This window comes from Dipodomys ordii, unplaced genomic scaffold (assembly GCF_000151885.1).
Source record: "Dipodomys ordii isolate 6190 unplaced genomic scaffold, Dord_2.0 Scaffold18, whole genome shotgun sequence".
Lineage (NCBI taxonomy): Eukaryota > Metazoa > Chordata > Mammalia > Rodentia > Heteromyidae > Dipodomys > Dipodomys ordii.
In genome coordinates this window covers 6,395,977-6,417,883 of record NW_012267234.1, presented here as the reverse complement: position 1 = coordinate 6,417,883, position 21,907 = coordinate 6,395,977, and the positions used below count along the sequence as shown (strand labels likewise).

General features: G+C 51.2%; 1 protein-coding gene across 1 annotated transcript in view; it reads right to left on the bottom strand.

The window, feature by feature from the left end:
• The window catches only part of Bean1 (brain expressed, associated with NEDD4, 1), a 26,419-nt gene extending 4,517 nt beyond the window's left edge, over window positions 1-21,902 (bottom strand). The window contains exons 1-3 of the mRNA XM_013012828.1: window positions 21,770-21,902; window positions 13,282-13,388; window positions 1,867-2,130 (exon numbers count right to left, since the gene is read on the bottom strand). The gene's annotated coding sequence lies outside the window, so the exon portion shown is untranslated. The remainder of the gene's footprint in view (window positions 1-1,866; window positions 2,131-13,281; window positions 13,389-21,769) is intronic.
• Between the last annotated feature and the right edge of the window lie 5 nt (window positions 21,903-21,907).

The window sequence follows — 21,907 nt, the reverse complement described above, 5'->3', positions numbered from 1 at the left end:
TCCTTCCTTCCTTCCTTCCTTCCTTCCTTCCTTCCTTCCTTCCTTCCTTCCTTCCTTCCTTCCTTCCTTCCTTTCTCCTCTCTCCCCTCTCTCTTTTGAGACAGGGTTTGATTAGCTTCAAATGCCTGATTCTCTTGCCTTACCCTCCCAAGTGCTGGGATTACAGATGTGTACTACATGCTTTTCTTTCTAATCCTCATCATTAATGAACAGGACAGACCATTAATTGCCATTCTCCCATCGTAGCTATGTGTCCCAGTGACTTGAGATGTCTACTAGGCCCTGCCCTGTGTCCAAGGAGCCCACTAGCCTCTTCCCCAGTGCCAGCCCCCTCAAGGCTGAGCCCTCGCAGCCCCTCAGTCAGTACTGCACAGCGTTCAGCTTGAGGTATTCAGTGGGGCTACCAGGGCTCACACATTTCCCACCCACCACCTATAAGCTGGAGTGGCGCTCCACGATGAGGAGGCCCACGATGAGGACTTCATACAATGAGATGAAACACAAGAGGTCCAGGAGCCGGTGAACACCTCACCATCTGCATCACCGTCAGGCCTCTGGTTGTCCACTAGCTCCAATGGCCGAAAGATGGCTCCTGCCTAACCACTGAGCTCCATGGAAGCGGAGAGCCTTTCTCAGGCCTGCTGATCATCAGGGTACTCTAGGGGAGGGAAAGGGGGCCCCCTGGTGGTCAGGTCAATCTATTTAAGTGACCCTTGACTCCTTCCTTTCCTCCAGCCTCTTCCTGCACTGGAGGGCTCCCGGGGGCTCCTATCATCTGCAGCATGCACCCTCCTCGGGCTGACTCTCAGCGGCGCTTTCTTCTCCATATCTGGAAGATGGCTGGGCTTCTGGACCCCAGCACCCCCAGGGAAGGCTGTGTGGGGAGGGGCCTGGTTTCCTCCAGCCTGTGAAATTGTCTGACTTCCTTCCTGCTGCTTTTAGACAATGGGTCTCTGCTGGGAATGAGACAGAATTGGGAGGCCATATACTGCTAAAAAAATGCATTTGGGGGACATGTAAACATGCCTGGGACTGATCCCCAGACGGCTTTGACTCGCTTAATGATGTCTCAAAACCAAGAGACTCTGACGTCAGTCATCTTACACGTACGTAGCAGGCTCTCATGGGTGGATTTATTCACTGCGCATTCATGCCATCGCTCATGTACTCACTCATCTGTGTTCTTACCCGTTTGTTTGCTCCTCTCACTGGACCTCTAACTTCCTGTCTGTCCCTCTTTCTGTTCCCCACCCACCCCACTAATCCTACCCACTTAACCATCCATCCATCCATCCAAAAATCCATGTATCCCTCTGTCCATCCATCCATCTATCCATCTGTTTGCCAGCCATCCACTTAATCATCCATCCATCCCTCTGTCCATCCATCCATCCATTATCTACCCAGCCATCCATTTGACTGTTCATCCATCCCTCTGTCCATCATCCATTCATCCATCCATTCATTCCTCCAACCATCCATCCTTCTGTCTCTCATCCATCCCTTCCTTTTCTCCTTCCTCCTTTCCTTCCTTCCTCTCACCCTCCCTCCCTCCCTCCAGGTACCGGTTGGGACAGCATTGGTGCAGCCTGGACCAATAGCTTGGGTGTACAACTCAGGAATAAGCTACACTCTTCCTCTGGCCTTAGCCTCTCTCTGTGTCCCTCTCTTGGCGGACCACAGGCACTGCATCGCCTTGAAGGACATTGTGGTGGGCACCTGTGAGCTCTTCCGGAACCATAGACCTCTAGGACGTCTTTCCTCACACCTCCTTCCCTCCCTGCTCTACCTACATCTGGGGCTGCCACCTCCTTGATGCCACCTGGGTCTAGAGAGTGTATGGTGGGAGTCTGGGGCTCAGCTCACCATAGCCGGGCTCGTATTCCCGGTGTCGACGCCGGCGGTGGCGGTGATGGTGGTGGTGGCGCCGATGGTGGTGGTGTTGGTGGCGCTGGAGCCGGGCCTGCCTGTCCCTACGGATGCTGCCCACGATGATGGTGATGCAGGAGAGGGTAATGACCACACCGATGACAGCACTGGCCACGAGCACCGGGGACACGAGCAGATGGCTGTGCTCCGAGCTGTCTGAGAACGTGGGGTAGAAATAGCTGGTGTGGTTGTATCGTGCTACTGTGAACAGAGAGAGGGAGAGAGAGACAGGACACTGAGCTGGGCCCGCCATGTTTCTTCCTCCTCCCCTCCCTCCCCTCACTGATCTGTGAGTACATGGAGGACGGCCTGGAGCCTGGCCCATGGGTTCTATCCTGGCTGTACCTGCAGGGTCCAGGAGAACAGGCCCCCGCTCCCTGCATCGGGTGCTTTTGGAAGTGTGACTGGCCTTCTTCTCCCCTGAAGCCTCTGCCCGAGGGGCCCAGCTACCTCACAGAGAGGAGGAGGGAGAATAGAGAAGATCATGGGGTTGGCCAAGGTCACACAACACATTAATGGCAGAGCTGTAGCCTGAAGACTCTTCACATTAACAAGGACTCAACTTCACCAAGACATCAGGTTGAAAGGTCAACATGATTTTACCAAGGTGTTGGGAAGGAGCAAAAGGTTCACAGAAGGGCAAGAGTATAAGGACCAATCCTGTTGGCTACATAAATGACCCAGATATGTTAGAGGGTTAGGACCCCATCTCAACAAACCAGCCTGGCTGAGTGCTCTCTGTCTGTGTTCCCAGCTACATGGGAGGCATAGGGAAGAAGATCATGATCTGAGGGTGGCTAGGCAAAGACACAAAGTCCATTTGAACAGCAACTTGAAGGAACAAGGAACTGTGTGGTACAAGCAGTAGAGCACTTGCCTACTAAGTGCAAGGCTCTGAGTTCAAACCCCGGTACCGCTGAAAAACAAACACAGCAAAGTTAATAGTCTCAGCCATCTCCCCATAGTAATGCAAAGCTAATGGAGAGAAGTGGTCCTTGTTGATCTTACCCCAGTATACATCGTGGCAAACCATGTGCTTTCTTCAAACGGCATCTCTTACCATTTCTGAACATCTGCCTCTTTACTTGTGCATTGTGTCATATTATGGTTTTTTTTTTTTTTGCAAGGCTCTCTGCCCACCTCACTAGATTTTTAGCCCTTTGCCCTGACTTGCTCAATTCTGGGCAAGTGCTAGGCTAAATAATAAGTGTTTATTAAATGTGTGTTGCGTGACTGGATTTCAGTGGACTGGGTTGGCTCTGTGGTTGTTTTACTGTTAGGCAGGAATACGGTATCTGGTTTCTCTCTCCCTCTCTCTCTCTGGCTATGACAGCTTGAGTTTTGTTTTGTTTTATTTTGGGTCCGGTCGTGGGCCTGAACTCTGAGCCTGGGCGCTTCCCCTCAGCTCTTCAGCTCAAGGCTAGCACTCTACCACTTGAGCCACAGTGCCATTTCTGGCTTTTTTTTTCCTTATGGGTGCTGAGGAATTGAACCCAGGACCTCAAGCATGCAAGGCAAGCGCTTTAGCACTGAACCACCTTCCCAGCCCTGACAGCTTGAGTTTTGGATGAAGTACCAGCTTCTCATTTTTATTTCATTGGCTGTTAGCTACTGTAAGCAAGAGTGTTTTCCATTTTTAAGATTCAGATGAAAGGTAAGCTTCCCCTCCATCTCTTTGTTCTAGGGGAGAGAATCAGCTTTGTTTGACCTCAATTTAGGGACAATCTAGTCCTTGGCTAGTGAATCTATAGTGTATCTACCACCATTTCCTATCTGTGTTAGCAGCAGACATTACTAATCAACCACGATCCTCTTTCCTGTTTGGCCCAGAAGGCAGCTTTAACATCCTTTCTAACAGGGCACTCCACGCAGTGACTTTACCTGCTTGAAGCTGGCCCTGAAATGGAGCCTTTGGCCACATTCATCCAGTGTGACAGAATCTACCATGCTGTCACTACTGAGACATGCTCAGAGCTAAGGGCAGGAATCAGTGTGTGTGGCCCATGCTACTGAGAGACAATGGGCCGGGTCCAGACACTGTGCTGTCACTGAGGCTCCAGACTGCCTTTCTTATGGCCCCAGATGCTGAAGTGTTTAATGGATATACTGGCCACTCACATCCTGGTCAAAAGATTTGTGCTACTGGAGATCTATTACAGTAGATGATGACTGCAAACCTAGGTGTGTGTGTGTGTGTGTGTGTGTGTGTGTGTGTGTGTGTGTGTTGCATGTCTGCTCTTCGTAGCATGCCAGCCTGCGGGGTCACCTTGAGCATGAGGTGGGAGATGAGAGCCTTGCTCTTCCAGCCTAGATTGCAGGTTCATTGCTTCTTGGTAAGAAGTGGCATCGGCACCTGTAGTTGCAGACAGGTGGTGGTGGCCTTCACCCGCATTGCTCCTAGGAAGTTAACCTTCTGATCACCACAATGGGTAGAAGGAGGCACTGGTTTACATGAGGAGGGAAACACTTCCAGTTTCCAAACTCAGGCTCCATTTTCTCAGCAAGATAAATATGACTGCCGAGAAATAACTTGATGACAGCCCCCTTTTCCTACTGCCAAGACAGAGATTTGTCCTTATACAGGACTTCCTTGCTAAACAGCTTCTCCAAAACCACCCCTGGTTCAGTGGAAACTTCACCATGTCTGCTTTCCTCTGATAAGTTGCACCCAACAGCATATGGTAGCAAGAGGTCCAGTCTCCAGAGTCCTGTGCTTGGCACAGATGCACTTATTCTATGTCATTTAATCCTTGGATTGCCTGGGATGGGATCCCCAGGTAACAGGTAAGGAAGGAGCCTCATAGAAGCACTTGGTGTGCTCACCCATGTCTACACTCAGATGCTAGCTGTGGATGCTAGACAATGGGGCTCTGGGAATTCAAGGTGTTTGGATCTGTGCAAGTACACCTCCAGACCACACTTTGCATCTTTTTGTAGGCAGTTAGAGCTAGCCATGACCTGGGGGCTTATTCAAGATGGACCAGCTGACCATTGCTAGGGAGCTGGAATACCATGCTTGAGATTGTCCTCCTAGCTTATGGCAGATCTGGGATTTGAACTCAAGGCTCATCTGATAATTCATGCGGCTGTACAGCACAGCGCGTGTGGTGAAGTTCTGGTCTGGACAAGATTTATATGCTAGAAGCCTGAATCCCAATGTAACAGTATTAAGAAGTGATGGATCTTTTATGAGGTGAGCTCTAATGGAAGGTAACTGGGTCCTGGAAACACTAATTACCTGGAAGGGATTAGTGCAGGACTCAGAGTGAATTAGGTCTCATGGGGATGGATTGGTTCCTAAAGAGTTGGTTGCTACAGAAGAGCAAATGTAGCCCCTCCCCAGACTCTTGATCCCTCCTTTGCCATGTAACTCCCCCAGGATGCTCTCGCTATGCAATGCCATCCGCCAAGGCCTTTTGTGCATAAACGAGCCAGCTTCAAGAATTTTGTTATAGTAACATAAAGACAACTGGGAAAGAGTGCAGGGTAGCGAGTTCTATTTCTGGTTCTGCTCCTCACTCAACTTGGTGACCTTGGACGTGTCTTTGCTCTCCCTGGACTCACCTGAAAAAGGGGCTTTTGTTCTTGAACCGTTCTCACTCCAGGATGGTGGATGGTTCTGGGTGGGTGGGGGCGGGGGTGGAAACCCCGAAGAGAGGCCAGGGGACTGAGGTCAGCACTGGCCTCAACCTAGGGAACATAGGGGAAAGTCAGGGCAGGGAAATGGAGGCAGCCTCTTGCTAGACAGGCCTTGCTGAGTGTAGTATGAAGATGGCTTCCTGAGCACTCGGTCTGGGCGCAGAGCAGTTTCTCTGCAGCCCCGAGCTATGATTATACGGGGGAAGGTGCAGAGACCCCGGGGTGCTGAGTCGACATCTTTTGACTGTCATCTTGCCCACTCTCCCAGAGATGCTGAGGACAGGGACAAGGGGGAGGGCCAGGGACTCAGATCTGATGGATGGCTCCTGTCACAAAAATTCCAAAAACATTTATCACAGGTCCACTTTCCCGGCGAGCCTGGGCTCAGCAGGGTGGCTCTGTCTCTACTGCAGAAGCTGGCTGGGTGGGGCCATGCAGGCAGGGGAGAGAACGTGACTCAGACACCATCTTCCCCTCAGCCATCCATGGGGTGGATGTCACCAGGAGACTGATGGGAGGAGGCCAGAGGGCTGGGTGGGCCAGGAGTGGTTCAGAGAGGAGGACCTGGAAAGGCTGGGTCTGAAGGATGAATTCACAGAACAAGATCAGAACGGGGGGAGGGGGGGAAGGAGCAGGGACAGACACACCAGGCAGAGAGGCCTCAGAAGAATTCAGGAAAGGGGGGCACACTGCGGGATGTCACCTTGAAGGAAGCTGTATGTTTGGATCACAGGGCAAGGACAAGGTATTTTCTTAGTGTTTAGATTTCTTCCTGATGTGAGAATGCATCACCAGAGGACGTCAACCCATGTCATTCAAAGCCCATTCGTGATGTTAGGTGTGGAACAAACTATGGTGGAAAGGAGGCGTGGAATGCAAAGTCACTCACTATTCAACCCACCACGAGTGCACTCAGCTAACCCACCCATCCGTTCAACCAATCACCCATCATCCATTAGCCATCCATCCATCCACTTACCCAGACACCCACCCACCATCCATTCATCTATCCAACAATGCACCCATCTGTCCAAATACACACCATCCATTAATTTATCTGCCCACTGTCCATCCATCTATCTACTTACTTGTCATCCATCCATTCATTTATCCACCCATCCTACTATCATTCCTCAATTCAGATATGGGCCATCCAGCCAGCTATTCGTGTACTACCTAACAGACATACATCCACCCATCATCTATCCAACAAACCATCCATCCATCCATCCATCCACTCACCTATCTATTACTTGCTGATACTCCTTAAATGCTTATTCCATGCACATAAATAGAAACAACTGAGATAATTCTCTAAAATTGAAAATCAAGAGGTTCACATGGGTGCCCTGGGAAAGGAGGGAGGGAGGGAGGCCGAGAGAGGGTGAGAGAGGGAGAGAGAGAGAGCGAGAGAGAGCACCATCATAGGGTTTTCTGGTTCCAGTTCAGCAGAGCAATTCTGCTTCCAGTGGTTTTTTACATGTCATAGTTAGCAGGAGATCATTCCACTGCCATATAGAAAGTTTCCAACCACTGTGTTAAAATAGAACTGGAAAAAGTTACGTGACCATCCACAGGTCCTTCATAATTCTAAAGAAATAAGACATCATCAAGAAATCTAAAGAAATAGACCTCTAAAGAAACAAGACATTGGGGCTGGGAAGGTGACTCAGTGGTAGAATGCTTGCCTTGCATGCATGAGGCCCTGGGTTTGATTCCTCAGCACCACATAAGCAAAAAGAAAAAAGCCGGAAGTGGTCCTCAAGTGGTAGAGCACTAGCCTTGAGCTGAAGAGCTAAAGGACAGCACCCAGGCCCAGAGTTCAAGCCCCACCATTGGACCTCCCCCCCCCCAAAAAAAAGAAATGACATCCTTTAGGCCGGGTGCTGGTTGCTCATGCCTGTAATCCTAGCTACTCAGGAGGCTGAGATCTGAGGATCGTGGTTCAAAGCCAGCCCGGGCAGGAGAGACGGTGAGACTCCTATCTCCAATAAACCACCAGAAGACCAGAAGTGGTGCTGTAGCTCAAGTGGTAGAGCGCTCGCCTTGAGCTGAAGAGCTGAGGGACAGCGCCCAGGCCCAGAGTTCAAGCCCCATGACCGACCAAAAAAAAAAAAAAAGAAACAAGACATCATTCATCTACATCCTGCCACACCACTCAAATAAACTCAGTACAATTAACTTGTGCATCCCTCTCATGTCCACATCCCTTGGCTTTACCACCTCCATCCTTATTCACTAAGATTTTTATCTCTGGTGTGATTAAAAACTTGTGTATTGGTTGTAAAAATGCATGCATTGGAATAGCTTCACACGCTGCTTTCCCTCATTCTGCGGGGGGGGGGTGTGAATCAGTCTGCTGACATTGCAGGAACCATCAGTGATGAAATTAGACACAGAGCTCACACCAATTCACTTACTTTTCCTTCATCCCTCTCTCCTCCCTCCACTCCCACCCGCCCGTCTCCCCCTTCCTTCTTCTTTTGTGTGAGTTTGAACTCATGGCCTTGAGCTTGCTAAGCAGGCACTCGTACCAACTGAGTAGTAGATTACCACTTGCTGTCGGTTATTTTTCAGATATAGCCTTATGTTTTTTTTTGCCTGTCATGGAGCTTGAATTCTGGGCCTGGGCGCTGTTCCTCAGCTCTTCAGCTCAAGGCTAGCGCTCTACCACTTGAACCACAGCACCACTGCTGTTTTTTCTGCTTATGTGGTGCTGAGGAATTGAACCCAGGGCCTCATGCATGCAAGGCAAGCGCTCTACCACTGAGCCACCTTCCCAGCCCCTAGCCTTATGCTTTTTACCCGGACTACTATAGACTATGATCTTCCTATCTGTGCTTCTTGCATAAGCTGGGACTACAGGCATGAGCTACCATACTTAGCCCTTGAATTCTTAGAATCACCATTGGCTTGACCTCTTTTACATGCTCTTCTCCTTGATCACCTCCTAGAGTTGCCTCTTGGGTCATCTTTACAAAGAACTCAGGGTTCTGTGACACCAGTCTGTGTGATGAAGAGGAGGGGTCATGGGAGGAGAAGCAGTTGCTGGGGATGGGAGAAGGGTTGGTTGGCTCCATCGATAGGTCAGAAGGGTCTTAGCTCCTACCCCAGCTTGCATTAGAAGCCTCAAAGTCATGGTGCAGAAAACTGACCATTAACTCTGATGTGAACTTTCCAGGAAGCTCCTGAATAATTGATGTGGAAAATGTTAAAATTCCTGAGTGCTGTAAACGATCCTTGGCTATTCCTCCTGAGGGACTGGGTGAGGGCCATGCTGTCCACGTGCTGTCCATGTACACAGGTCTCAGTCCCCAGAACAAGCTGTTCCAGCTGAGAACTGTGTTCTCTGGCCACCATGGCTGGAGCACTGTCCATAGTGTTGTTTTCCAGTGGTTCTGTGCTTCAGAACCCACAGCAAGGGGACCAATTTAAGAAGCAGCAACATTTTTTTTGTCTGAGATTGGGACTCCATGTTAACTATTTCCCCAAAGAACTCCTTTCTCTGTATAGACCATGAGAATCATACCATTGATCTTCTTTGCTTTGGCCCCCAGGATGCTTAGAAATGGCAAATAAACCAGTCTTTCCTCGACAATTTGGTGTTAGCATCATCCAACATAGACAACTCGCAGAGTACCTGTGTGAATGAAATCTGAAGGATTGAACCTGGCTCAAACTCCTACATTAGGGGTTTGTGCAGATTGCCATGACATTATTTGCTGTTGGAGTTGCATGACTGTTCCAAAGGATGCCCCTGAAGGTGGTAAATGCTTAGTGCCTGGCTCAGAGACATTGGCTAGGATCACTAACATTTGTGTATCTAAGTTTCCTCATCTCAACAATAGAGGAGTAGTCTCTCAGAGTGTTTCTGTGGGTTAAGTGAGATAGTTTATATAAGTTACACAGGCACTCCATAAACTTAATTCTAAAATCTGGATAAAGCTATTAAATCACCATCACAGTTCAAGCAAACAAATCAACAATAAAAATCAAAGCCCCATCTGTATTTAAGATTCCTGACCTTCAATTCCTTAAGCAGGATTCAAAAGGTTCTCACTAAAAAAAAAAAAAAATGGTGTCAGGTGCAAGTGTCTCACAGCTGTAATTCTAGGTATTCAGGAGGCTGACATCTGAGGATCACAGTTCAAAATCAGTCTGGGCAGGAAAATCCATTAGATTAATCTCTAATAAACTACTACAAAACCGGAAGTGGTGCTGTGGCTCAAGTGGTAGAGCGCTCACCTAGAGCTGAAGAGCTGAGGACAGTGCCAGGCCCAGAGTTCAAACACCACAACCAGAAAAAAAAAAGGCTAAGTTGGACTACACTGAAATGAAGAACTTTGGTGAGAGTTTGGATGAGATGTGGGAGCAGGTGGTGTGGGCAAGTGGGGAGCTGCTGGACTGCCCAGAAACTGAGTTGTGAGCAGGGTCAAGGCCATAGCTAGAGAGAGCAGAATGCTTTTTGAAAGACGAGTTTCTAGATACACTGAGATTTGGCAATCTGGAGAATGTGGAGGTGTTTGTTGATGTAGGTGCTTGGAAGTGGCTAATAGATCCAGAGACACAAACAAGGCCTTCTGCCTTCTTTCCACTACCATGGAGGCGTCCACCTCTTTATTTTCTCTCTAATAGGTTTGTTCTTTGCTGGATTCCTTTGCAGTTAGAGAGATGCAAATCTTAGAAGCAGCCGGCAGGAAATGTGCACTATTTGCTCAACTCCTCTGTGTGTGTGTGTGTGTGTGTGTGTGTGTGCCCATACAGTGGCTTCATCTCAGAGGGTTCCTCAGGGGTCTCACACTTATTCGGCTTTCTTGCTCAAACGGGACTCTATCATTTGAGCCATGTCTTCAGCCTTGATTTTTTTTGCTAGTTCATTGGAGACAGAGTCTTGTGGATTTTTCTGGCTGGTCTGGTTTCAAACCACAGTTCTCAGGATCTGAGGATCTGAGCCTCCTGAGTAACTAGGATTACAGTCATGAGCCTCTTATGCCTGACTCAAAATGTCCCTGATGACCACATACACTATCAGTGCCTGTTTAGGACCTCTGTTGCAGTTTTACTGTCATGTGTAGCCATTCATGCAGTTGAAATATCAAATTCTTGGTGACAGGATTAAACTGAAGTGCCAGCCCTCCTTCAGTCTGTGTGGTATGCTTCTGCATTCTCCTCTGTACCAAAGCCAGTGTCAGAGGGAAATGACAGCTGGGAGCTGATGGTTCGTGCCTATAATTCTAGCTATTCAGAGGCTGAGATCTGACTGTTGAGATTTAAAGTAGCCTGGGCAGGAAACAGAGCTGTGGCTCAAGTGGTAGAGCACTAGCCTTGAGCAGAAAAGCTCAGGGACAGTGGCCAGGCCCTGAGTTCAAGCCCCAAGACTGGCATGCGCGCACGCACGCACACACACACACACACACACACACACACACACACACACACACAGCGCAAACATTTCTTCACCAGATGTAAACTTTCGTCTGTCTCATGCTTATACTATTTAGGCCACTGTTTTAAGGCTCGATATAATTGATATCTTAAATGAAGGCAAAGAACACACTATAGGTTTCTCAATATACACATTCAGCTGTAAATGACACCCTGTCTGGGCAGTTAAGAGTCCTGTTGTTTCAGATAATTAGATTTTCTGCTTGGTAGATGTGCCAGTGGATTAGTATAGCAGATACCACTGACCATCCCACTCGCTCACAAGAATAATAGACCAGGCACTGGTGGCTCACACCTGTAATCCTAGCTACTCAGGAGACTGAGATCTGGAAGAAAAAGTTCATGAAACTTCTTGCTCTCACTCCCCAAGTCTGCACAGATAGCTTACACAGGGAGCGAGCAGGTAACAATAGGATCTAGCCTGTGATAGTTTGTTTGATGAATGTTTCCTAAAGGCCCATGTGTTGGGCTCCTAACCTAGAACACATTGGGAGGTGGTGGAACCTTTAATAGGTGGAGCCTTGGGATAGCACTTTAGGTCATGGTGGGGGCGGGGTTGTCCTTGAAGGGTATATTGAGACTCCAGCAGCTTCTTCTCTTTCAGTTCATAGCTGCCATGAATAGGTCTTTCTCCACCAGGCTTCCTACCATGATGTTCTACCTTGCCATAGGCCTACAGAGGGAGAGGCTAAAGCTTCTGAAACAGCGAGCTGAGACTTAAACTTTTCCTCCAGATAAGCTGATTCTCCAGGTCTTTTGTCACAGTCCCCATCCTCTCTGTTTTCTTCTCCTAATCATGAAAGACTCGGGTAATTCTGAGCTGTGTAGAGACAGTGGCCATGGGGGCAGTGTTTCAAGTCTCTGGAGTATGTTTGCAGAGCCGGGTTAGACAACTCCCTGTGGCCTGTGAAATCCGAGCACTCAACCAGAGGGTGGTATTACTGTTTCCAAGTTGTAAGTGGGGCAATTGGGATTTCTACTAGCAGCTTGTTCCAGATCATGCAGCTGGCAGGTGTCTGTGCCAGGCATTGCATACCACATCACACCAACTCTGAGGGAGCCTCAGGGCACCCAGGGGCTCTGCCAGGCGCTAGTACCCACTTGTCTGTGAGCAGCCATCATGAGCTCAAGCAGACAGAGGCTCTACCTGACTTCTCTGAGAATCACAGGATGTCACCTTCCCCTTCTCTGTTTCAATCTGCTACAGGTTCCATCTCCCCTGGGACCACAATCTCCTCCCCCGCCATCTGTCCCCAGAGGCCAGAGGAAGGGAAGCCACCCTCCCCTCCTCCCCACCTCATCGGGAGCTCCATGGAGCTGTCGTCTGTTGGGTGACAGAGACAACGTTATAGAGCATCTGTTTTTGGAGCCCGGGTCTCCAGGGAGTCCCGGGCTGTCCTTCCCAGCAGGGGTCAGATGGAGATGGCTCCCTGCCTTCAGTTTTCCCCCCAAGAAACCAGGCAGCCTTCTTCTGAAGGCTGGAAAATGGCTCACAGACCTTGCAAGCCGAGCACCCTCTTTCTTCTTGCAGTAGCTTGGCCCCAAAGCCCTCTGACTTTCCTGAATCAAGGCCTTCCTCTGCCTCCTTCCTCTGCCCCAGTCTTCCCCTCTGCCCCATGTGGGGACAATATGAAGGACGCTGGGGTTTTCTTTATGATGGACAGGGATGAGTTGAAATGTCTGGAGGAGAGATGTGGCTGGGGTTGGCCGGTGCGGGACTAGCCTGTCTTGACTCATGATGTCTGCCCAAATCCTGAGAGGCCAGTGGGTGATTGCTCTCCCCGCGTTGTCCACAGGAAATGGCAGATCTGCTTCTGGTAATGGGTGATGGCCCCACTTTCCCTACCACCCTCCCATGGCTCCTAATGCTGTGACTCATTCACTTTCCAGATCTTGTGAGCTCTGGCTCCTAGCAGTGAGGTCTTGTGTGGGGAGCCTTGGGGGGCTGCTTTTTCCTGCAGGGGACTTGTCTGGCTGCTCTTCTAAACTGGCAGGGGTTAGGGCTGTGGAAACGCCAAATGGAATACCCACCAGGCACCTGCTTTACCTACATTCCTCATCCAGGCAACATTTCCCGAGTACCCACTAGGTGCCATGTACCAAGCAGGGCCTGGGACTCCCTGGGAACAGGATGGGCATGGTCCCTGTTTCCTGGAAGCGTATTCCTCTCATCAGACACCTGGCTCTCCTCCAGCCATCCCCACAACCCCTTCCCCAGGCTGGGCTGCAGGTGGGCTGGAGAGGTAGATGGATGAGGAAGAGACTTACAGGGTCAAGGGCGTTTGAAGGACATGTAATCCTTAGAGCAGAACAGCAGAGCCAGCCTGCCCATGGGCACAACTCTGACTTCTCCCGGGGAAGGCCCCTCCACTGACCTGCAGGGACGCAAACAAACAGGTAAGTGATGGGCACCACTGGCTCTGCAGGCTGGGCCTTTAGATCCTAGGCCTCCAACTATGGGAGCGGGGGAATGAAATGGGGGGAAAGGAAGGAGACCTGGAAGCCTGCACCCTGGGACTCCTGGACTACAGAGTTCAGAGGTGTGGGTGCAATGTAGCAGAGTGGGTGCTGGGGTCCCAGTGGTGGGCAGAGGGGGTAGGACATCTCTTATGGATGGACCTGAATCCTGAACAAGAGATGCCAGGAGTCTCTTTTCTCGCAGACCTGAGGGGGTCCCACTGCCTTGCTAGCTTCAGTGACTCCCAATTCCTCCCACAGCTGCCTGATGTATTCATTCCACAGCTGAACACTGCAACCTGAAGGGTAGGGTGGGGGCTAGGTGGTCACACAGCTGATTTTGGTAAGGTGATTACCTTGCTCATGTAACTGTAACCCATCTGCATGGTATCTTTACAATAATATATATATATATATTAAAAAAAAGTTGAAGAGGAGGATGCTCAGAGAGATCATGTTGTTTGCCCAGGGTCACACAGCAAAGGACTAGAGTCTAGGTCTATTTGACTCCAGAACTCACACAGTCAGCCAGCACACCCTTTAGAAGGCACTTAACAAGTTAAGTCACCCACTGAGAAACAAAGATCTGTGGAAGGGAGATGCCTCTTTCCCCTCTCCCTTCTCCCCACCTGCATTTCCTCCAGATACCTGGATAGCTCGGGCAGCCAGGAACTGCCAGATTGCTTCAACATGCATTTACAATGGAGAAAATATTTTCACAAAGTACAGCTCAGAAGCTGGTCGGTCTTGTGTGTCCCTGGGAGACACGAGGCTGAAAGAGTAGAAGGGTGATGTGTTCTTACTTCTTAGGGAGAAACCATGCTACACTTTGGGGAGGAGGGGTGGCTGGGCAGGATCTGGGATGAGGGGCAGACACAGAGATCACAGGGCAGCAGCACGGCCTCTCCGCCTGGATCTCAGGAGACCGCTGGCTTCTCTGATCGTGAGATAATACTGTAGACAGAACGTGTCTGTAAGAGGCAGGTGCCCAGGCCTCCATCTTGGTTTCTCTTAGGGACTCTTTTTATTATGTGAGTGCTGGCCATGGGGCTTGAACTCGGGGTGTAAGCACTTTTTTTTTTCCACTCAAGACTTAAGCTACTACTTAAGGTTTTTTTTTGTTTGTTTGTTTTGGTGGTTAATTGGAAAACTTTCCTGACTGAGCTGGCTTTGAACCATGATCCTCAGATCTTAGCCTCCTGAGTAGCTAGGATTACAGCCCTGAGCCACCAGAGTGCCTGGCTTAGAGGCTTTTTATTTAGATCTATTTTTCTCCACCATGCAGATCCTGTGTTTTGATGGAGCCCATCGGCCAAGCAAACAGCATTGACTAATTGGCTTTTCTACTGAACAAATGAATCAGAGAGGCCTCTCTTTGGGGAGTCTTGCTTGGAAGTCTGATTTCTGAGCACTAATGTCAACTCAGCCACTTCCTGGCAGGGACTGTGGGCCAAGCAATTTACCTCTCAGAGCCAGGCATCTGGCACAGAAAGCAGGGCAAGAGCACACAGTGTGCTTGGGGAACATGGGTTCTGATAACAAGCCCCTGGCCGGCAGAAGGGAGCTTCAGAGATGCCTGCTCTGCCCCCCCCCCCGTAGGAGGCAGGCACCAGGCCTGAGACCCTTCTCTAGGTGGCTCCTTACAGCTACCTCAGCCTTCCCTAAGCCAGGGAACCCCTGTGGCTGGCCTGCCATCCATCCTCAGTCTCCATGGAAACAGAGGGGCAATCTCTGACCTGGGATGCAAGGGTAACAGGTGGATCTTGCAGGAGCCACTGGGGAACTGTGACTTCCCAACCAGACAGTCCAAGAAGAACCCCAACGCCAGGATTCTTATGTTCTGAAAATACATACAGGCATGTATGTATTGTGTGGATGTGCTGGTGTGTGCTGCGTGTGCATATGTACACATGTGTGTCTAGGCATGGGGGACACAGATGGGCTGAAAATTCACCTCTCCTGTTGCTTCCACAGATCTCTGTCTGTCTGTCTGTCTGTCTCTCTCTCTCTCTCTCTGTGGTTAGTCGTGGGGCTTGAACTCTGGGCCTGGGTGCTGACCCTGTGCTCTTCAGCTCAAGGCCAGTGCTTTACCACTTGAGCCACAGTGGCACTTCTAGTTTTCTAGTGGTTAATTGGAGATAAAAGTCTCACAGACTTTCTGCCTGGCCTGGCTTCGAACCATGATCTGCAGATCTCAGCTTCTTGGGTAGCTAGGGTTGGAGGTATGAGCCACTGGCGCCTAGCAAGCTCTTCCTTTTCAAGGCAAAATGGATGACATGACATCGCTCTCTTGTTGAAGCCTTCTGTAGCTCCCCAGTACCCTCAGGAAAATGGGCCTGGTTTCTTACCCCAACCTCCACCATCCTGAGGTTTTCCCTACTTCTCTAGTAAACTGGCACAGCAGATGTCTAATGGATGGATGTCTAGCCAGACACCTGATGCCAGCCAGTGATGGGTAGACCATCACTGCGACTGCAGGGGCTGCCCTCAAGTCCTGCCCTCCCACACCTCCCCTGTCCCCCACCCCCTTTCCTTTCAATGGTCCCAGGATGAAGGCTGAGACTCCGACAGGCATGTTAACCCAACACTTCCAACGTGCTAGATAAGCCACTGCAATGGGCCCTTTGGGGAGGGGGGAGATCATTTCTGCTTTGCAAATAGGGAATACAGGTGACAACGTGTTCAAGGTCACAGAGAAGAGATGAAGGAAGAGCTGAGTGGGAGGGTCTCTGTTACCCACAATGCCCCTCCATTCCTGCCAGGAACATGCCACAGAGATCTGCTGCCCCTGGTGTTCTGGCTGAACCTCTTCCTGGATACAGTGGACCTCTCATACTTCCAGGCCTTGCCCTTAGTATACCATCCCTTCCTCCACCTGGTAAACTCCTATACAGCCATCAACACCCAACTCAAGTGATGGCTTCATGAGAATTACCTTGAGCCATGGAGAGAAGGATCCTACTGAGGATTCTTCCACAACATAAAGCCACTTCCAGACCAGCCCTGGTCCTAAATTATTCTAAATGAGGACTCCTGGCGGGATATAGAGGGAGCTTTCAATAGTACCCAGGAATGTGGGACTGTGGGACTCAGTCAGTCTTGGCCTGATTCTAACATATGAGGATGAGCAGAAGATGTTTGTGAACGATGCTAAGGAGATCCTGTGAAGAGCCAAGCATCTCCCCAGACATCTTATCACCATAGTGACAATGGGACCTACAATACTCTGCTCCTTGCCTCATGCACCATAGTCAGTCCTTTACACATCCTCTGGCTGCCGTCTCCCAGAAGCTCCCCCGCCCCCCCACCCCAACATCCCCTGATTCATTTACCAAGACCCTGTAACACCTATCCCAGAGGAGACATGAGACCCCTAAAACAGAAGTGGATTGTCAAGTTCAAGGTCCACTTCCTCCTCTCCCTGCCCACTTGAAGATGGAGCTCAGCCCACAGGAAAATCATGGCTTGGTGGCCTCTTTGCTTGCAGGGGGAGCTGGGGGAGGGAGGGAGCATGGTTAGAATCCATGAGATAAAGGAGCTGGAGGTAGTTATCCAAGAGGACACGTCCCTGCCCCCCCTCTCCCCCCATGGGACCATAGGCGAATAAGAAGGCCTGGCACACAGAGATCCAGAGCAGGCTGCCTGGGAATGGGGAGGGCCCACACGGAGGTCGCTGCTCCCAGCTTGCTCTGAGGCTTGTGACTCATCTCTGACTGGATTGTCTGGCTGGGAGTATGAGGGAGGGTGGGCGGCCGGCCCTCCAGGTTTGAAGTAGCTGAATGGTGTACCGCAAGTCCTTGTTACCTCCATTCCCCTCCCTTCCTGGCTCCCGGAATACCTCCACTCTGGAGCCCGTGGCAGAGATCAGACCCACAGAATGAGACCTGGGAGATTCCTGATCTGGTTGGAGAACAACAGACAGAAGAGGGGAGGGGCTTGGCCGTGTGAACGAGACTCAGTCATGTTCACTTACGTCCACTCACGTACGCAATCCCTGCTTGACTTCTGTCACATGCTGTCGGCTCCCTGGGTCTTCTAATGAAACCCTCATTTTACAGACAGCACCACAGAAGAATGAAGGGACCTGGTGAGGTAGTGAGCTTCCTTCCCCAGGTGGGCTTTGGGGACCATTTGGAGCAGGACGGCCATGTGGCAAGCTTTTATCCCTTCTGGAAGGTCTCCTGGGGCTCAGGGTGGAGCCACACAGGTCAAAGGAAGCAGGAAGGCACAGAGGCTGAGCCAGAGATGGAGAGAGAAGCTGAAGGGGTTTCAGGACGTTAGGGGTGCGAGTAGATGACTATGCTTCTAGGTGTCAAAAGTCCCTTATATACCAGCCTTTGACTGCTGGGGCTAGAACAGTCAGGTGAACTTGGACGGTGGCATACAATGTATCATACCATGGCAGTGGCAGAGTTCTTTACGGAACATTGCAGGGGCAGGTGTGCAGGTGAGGAATGCATTAGGTACACAAAGTGACTGTGGAACACCTTGGTGGGAAGGTAGCAGGTAAGCCAGGCAGAAGCAGCAGACAGGGCAAAGGTCCTGGGCAGCAAAGTGCACGGGTCATACTGAGGGACAGATGGATTGGGGGGGGGAAGAAGGGGGGGAGTGAGGATGAGTGTGTCTGCTCAGGTGACTGGGACATGGTAGAGACTGGAGAAGTGTAGGCTGCAGGTGTAGAAGGTTCTAGCAGCACCGTGCCTGCCATGTAGGATGTGCGCAGGGACTATATGCATCTCCCAGGGTTTGGTCCCTAGACTATCTTGAAAGGGTTTTATTCACCTTCCCCAGGCAAAGGCTAACCCTGGAGAGCTACAGGTGGGGTCCCAAGCAATGGAAACCTTTCTCTGGTCACAGGGTGCTCTCTATTTGAGGCTGAGACCCCGCTGGGGACACCCTCCATTCCTTAGGTACACGGTACCAGGTTTGTGGTGTGGTTCAGTGTAGGATGTAGGGAGCCCAGAGCACAGAAGGGGAAGGACCAGCAAACAGTGGCACAGAGGTGGGCAGGAGGCCTTGAGGTTTGCCAACAGGTGACTGGGTCACCTGCTAGAGTGTCAGAATGGGGATCTCAGCAGCAAGGAGGCCTTCTGTCTCTATGCAACCTCTGGCCCCATGTGTGCTGGGATGGACAAGGTGGCCTACAGGTTACCTTAATTTCCCTGCAGTAGCTCCTTATGGGATCAGCCTTCCGCCCCACCACTATAGCCTGAATAAACTATGGAGCTTGATTTCCTATCCACCAGTCTGTCTGCAAGCAAGGAAGCAGGTGTGGAGAGAAGCCCGGTTTGGGGTTTAGAGAATCCACAGACACACAGACATTTCTGCCTCAGAGCAATGGAATAGGAGAGGTGATCGCAGCGAAAGAGAGAGAGGCCTAGGTAATTAATGAACGGGAGACTGCCCTTTTAAATCAATTTGACTAAATAAGTTTGTTGTTTGGACAGGAAAAAAATGACTGGGGGGGAGTGGAACATGGCCCAAGTGGTAGACTATGTGCCTATCAAGTACAAGGTCCTGAGTTCAAGTCCCAATACTGCCAGCCTACCCCTGTCCCCCACCAAAGAAAAACAACTGGAAGTGTAAAACTTTTATGGCTCACAGAAAATGAATATACTGTTTTACTCTACTCAGACATAAATGGATTGAAGATTTCCACGGAAAAATCATCTTGATAATGAATTACATGTCACCCAAATTACAACGTACAAATGACAACTTCACAAACTCATATTCCTATGGGTCACAGAGATATTTAAGTAGTCTATGCCTAATGGAGATAGATGCACTCAACCTTTCTAAGCCTGAGTCTTCCCACAGACACAGTGGGAGCAATTCTAGGATCCTGGGACTCCCATAGCTCCCACCCTATTCCAGGTACATCAGACAGCTGTTGCCAGAAGTCAAAGAGAAAATGTTGCCCAGTGTATGGTCATAATGCAGACAGAGCAGGGCCTATGGGCTGTGTCCCAAATACCAAGTACGCCACTAGACACATAGTGAATTACTATCTGATGAATTCCTTGGAGAAGATGAGGGGTGGGAATTGAGGGAGGTGTAGGGGAGCACACCCTACTGGGTGAGTGGGTGAGGGTTATGGGGGACAGAGGAGAGAGAGGGAGATTTTGTGTAGGTGTGGAGGGCGCAGACATTCTATTTGCTGTACCAGGTCCCCACTTGACAACCAATACACATGGTTTTAGATTTCATCTCCCGCTCTTGGCAGCTAGGTGGCCAGGGACTCCATGGGTGTCCTTTGCTTTCTTTCCAGCTATGGGATTCTGTGTACCACCTTGAGCTGGGGTTCTATCTGAGACACCAGCCACAAAGACTAGAGCAGATCCATTCCTGGGGACAAGCCAGTTCTGAAGCTGTGACCTCTAGCCAGCTTCATTTCCTTAGGTTCATCACAGAGGGTGGGTAATGACCTAATCGCCTAGATGGACACATCGTATCAGCAAGTTGGCATGGCTGGGCCCTCAGCATGCTGGGCAGCTTCCTAGCCTTGGTGGCTGCTCTCACTGTTGTTTTTCTGTTACCAGTGGCATGGCCAAGCCACCTGACAGCCTGACTGCTCTCCAGGGAAAGCGATCCTCCTTCTACCTCCATGGCACAAAGTGGAGGGAGAATTGCTTTGTACCCAGCACATAATACACGGGGGCTGCCTCTGCCTGAGGCAGCAGCCATCAGTCAAGGACACAGTCAATGAGCACCCCTTTTGGTCAAGTACCCTAACCTAGGAGGAGAGGCTGGTATAGGCAAAGAACTCCTAGGAAGTGCCTGAGAATGGGGTGTTCCTGAGGAGAAAATTTGGCTTTACAGCTAGACTTCAATCCTAGGAGAGGATGGGGGAGCTTCATGCCTTCTGCCCCTCACTTCAGAAAAACTCAGCATCTACCCACAGTGGATACCCCTAAAGTGACACTTGTGCCCAAATGTAGGTGAGTACTGGCTGGGAACCCCAGGAGAATCATGCTGTTCAATCCTCCTGATTCACCTTCCTTGTTTCCAGTGGGGAAACTGAGGCACAGAGAGACGAAGTGTCTTAACCGCTAACTAGGAAGTCAGTCAAGATTGTTCAAAGCCCCTGAACCTCCTAACAGAACCCTGATAACTAATTCAGAGAGGGAAACAGAGGCATGGTAGGGCCGTCTGGATGTCGGAGGTGGCAGTACAAGGGACATCCTTTCGGCAGGTGCCAATGGGCCAGCGTGGATTGAAAACAAGGACCACTTGGAACTGGCTTCTCACACCTGTTATTTGTGACCACGGGCTCTGCTCCCAGCATGGGGCCTGGCTACCTATGCTGGCACTGGATGGTGGGCAGCCTTAGGTCGCCACTGTACACCGTCCTCAGGATCACACAGCTGGAAGGAGAGAGAGGAAGAGCCGTGTGGGGCAGGGAGGACCCTGTCCACTTTGGCCAGGCGTCTGGGAGCCACTGCAGTGCTGCCAGCGGCGCAGCCCTGTGGGACTCAGACTCAAGTCCTTAGAGTGCACAAGAAAGTCTCCCCAAATGGGGAGAAGGCCAGTGGGGAATTCCCTCCCTCTCTCCTTGGTACTGAGTCAGGACAGCAGGGCAGGGCTATCGCCCCCGGTGGCCCCTCTGTCAACAGCTCAAACTTCCTGGTTCAAGGGGATGGAAGGAAGGTCCAAGTTTAAAATTCACACAACCCCCAGTCTCCTTTCTCTCCCACCTCGGTCAAAAGTGCGCTCTAGTTTGACCCAGTTGTGTGGATTGCTCAGGCGTCCCCCAAACCCGACAGCACAGCCCCCCCACCCCCGCAGCGGGTCCATGCTGGTCATCCAGGGAGACCCTCCCTTCCCTGCGGCCCGGGCGTGGTCAGGGGTCAGCCTGAGTGCCAGCTAGGGGGGCCTGACCTGGGGTGCGGAGGTCTGCAGCATTCTTGGGGGTCCTTCTCCACACCAAGCGTTGGCCCACTCAGTGCGCCAACGGCGGACACCCCCCTCCACGCCCTCCCCAGCGCGCCCCCGGCGGAGAACCCCCTCCACGCCCTCCCCAGCGCGACCCCGGAGGGGACCCCCTCCACGCTCTCCCCAGGACGCCAAGGCAAGGACCTCCTCCATGATCTTCCCAGCGCGCCCCCGGCAGGGACCTCCTCCATGATCTCCCCAGCGCGCCCTGGCGGGGACCCCCTCCACGCCCTCCCCAGCTTGCCCAGGGGGGGACCCCCTCCATGATCTCCCCAGCGCGCCCAGGCGGGGTCCCCCTCCACGCCCTCCCCAGCGCGCCCCCGGCAGGGACCCCTCCACCCGCTCTCCAGCGCCGCCCCCTTACTCGGCTTGGCTGCCGCGCTCCGCCCCGTGCGCTGCAATGCTGGCTCCAGCTTCGGCTCCAGCTCCGGTTCCCGCTCCGGCTCCGGCTGCCGCTCCCGCTCCGGGTCCCGCTCGGATGCCACGGCGCTGGGGCTCCGCT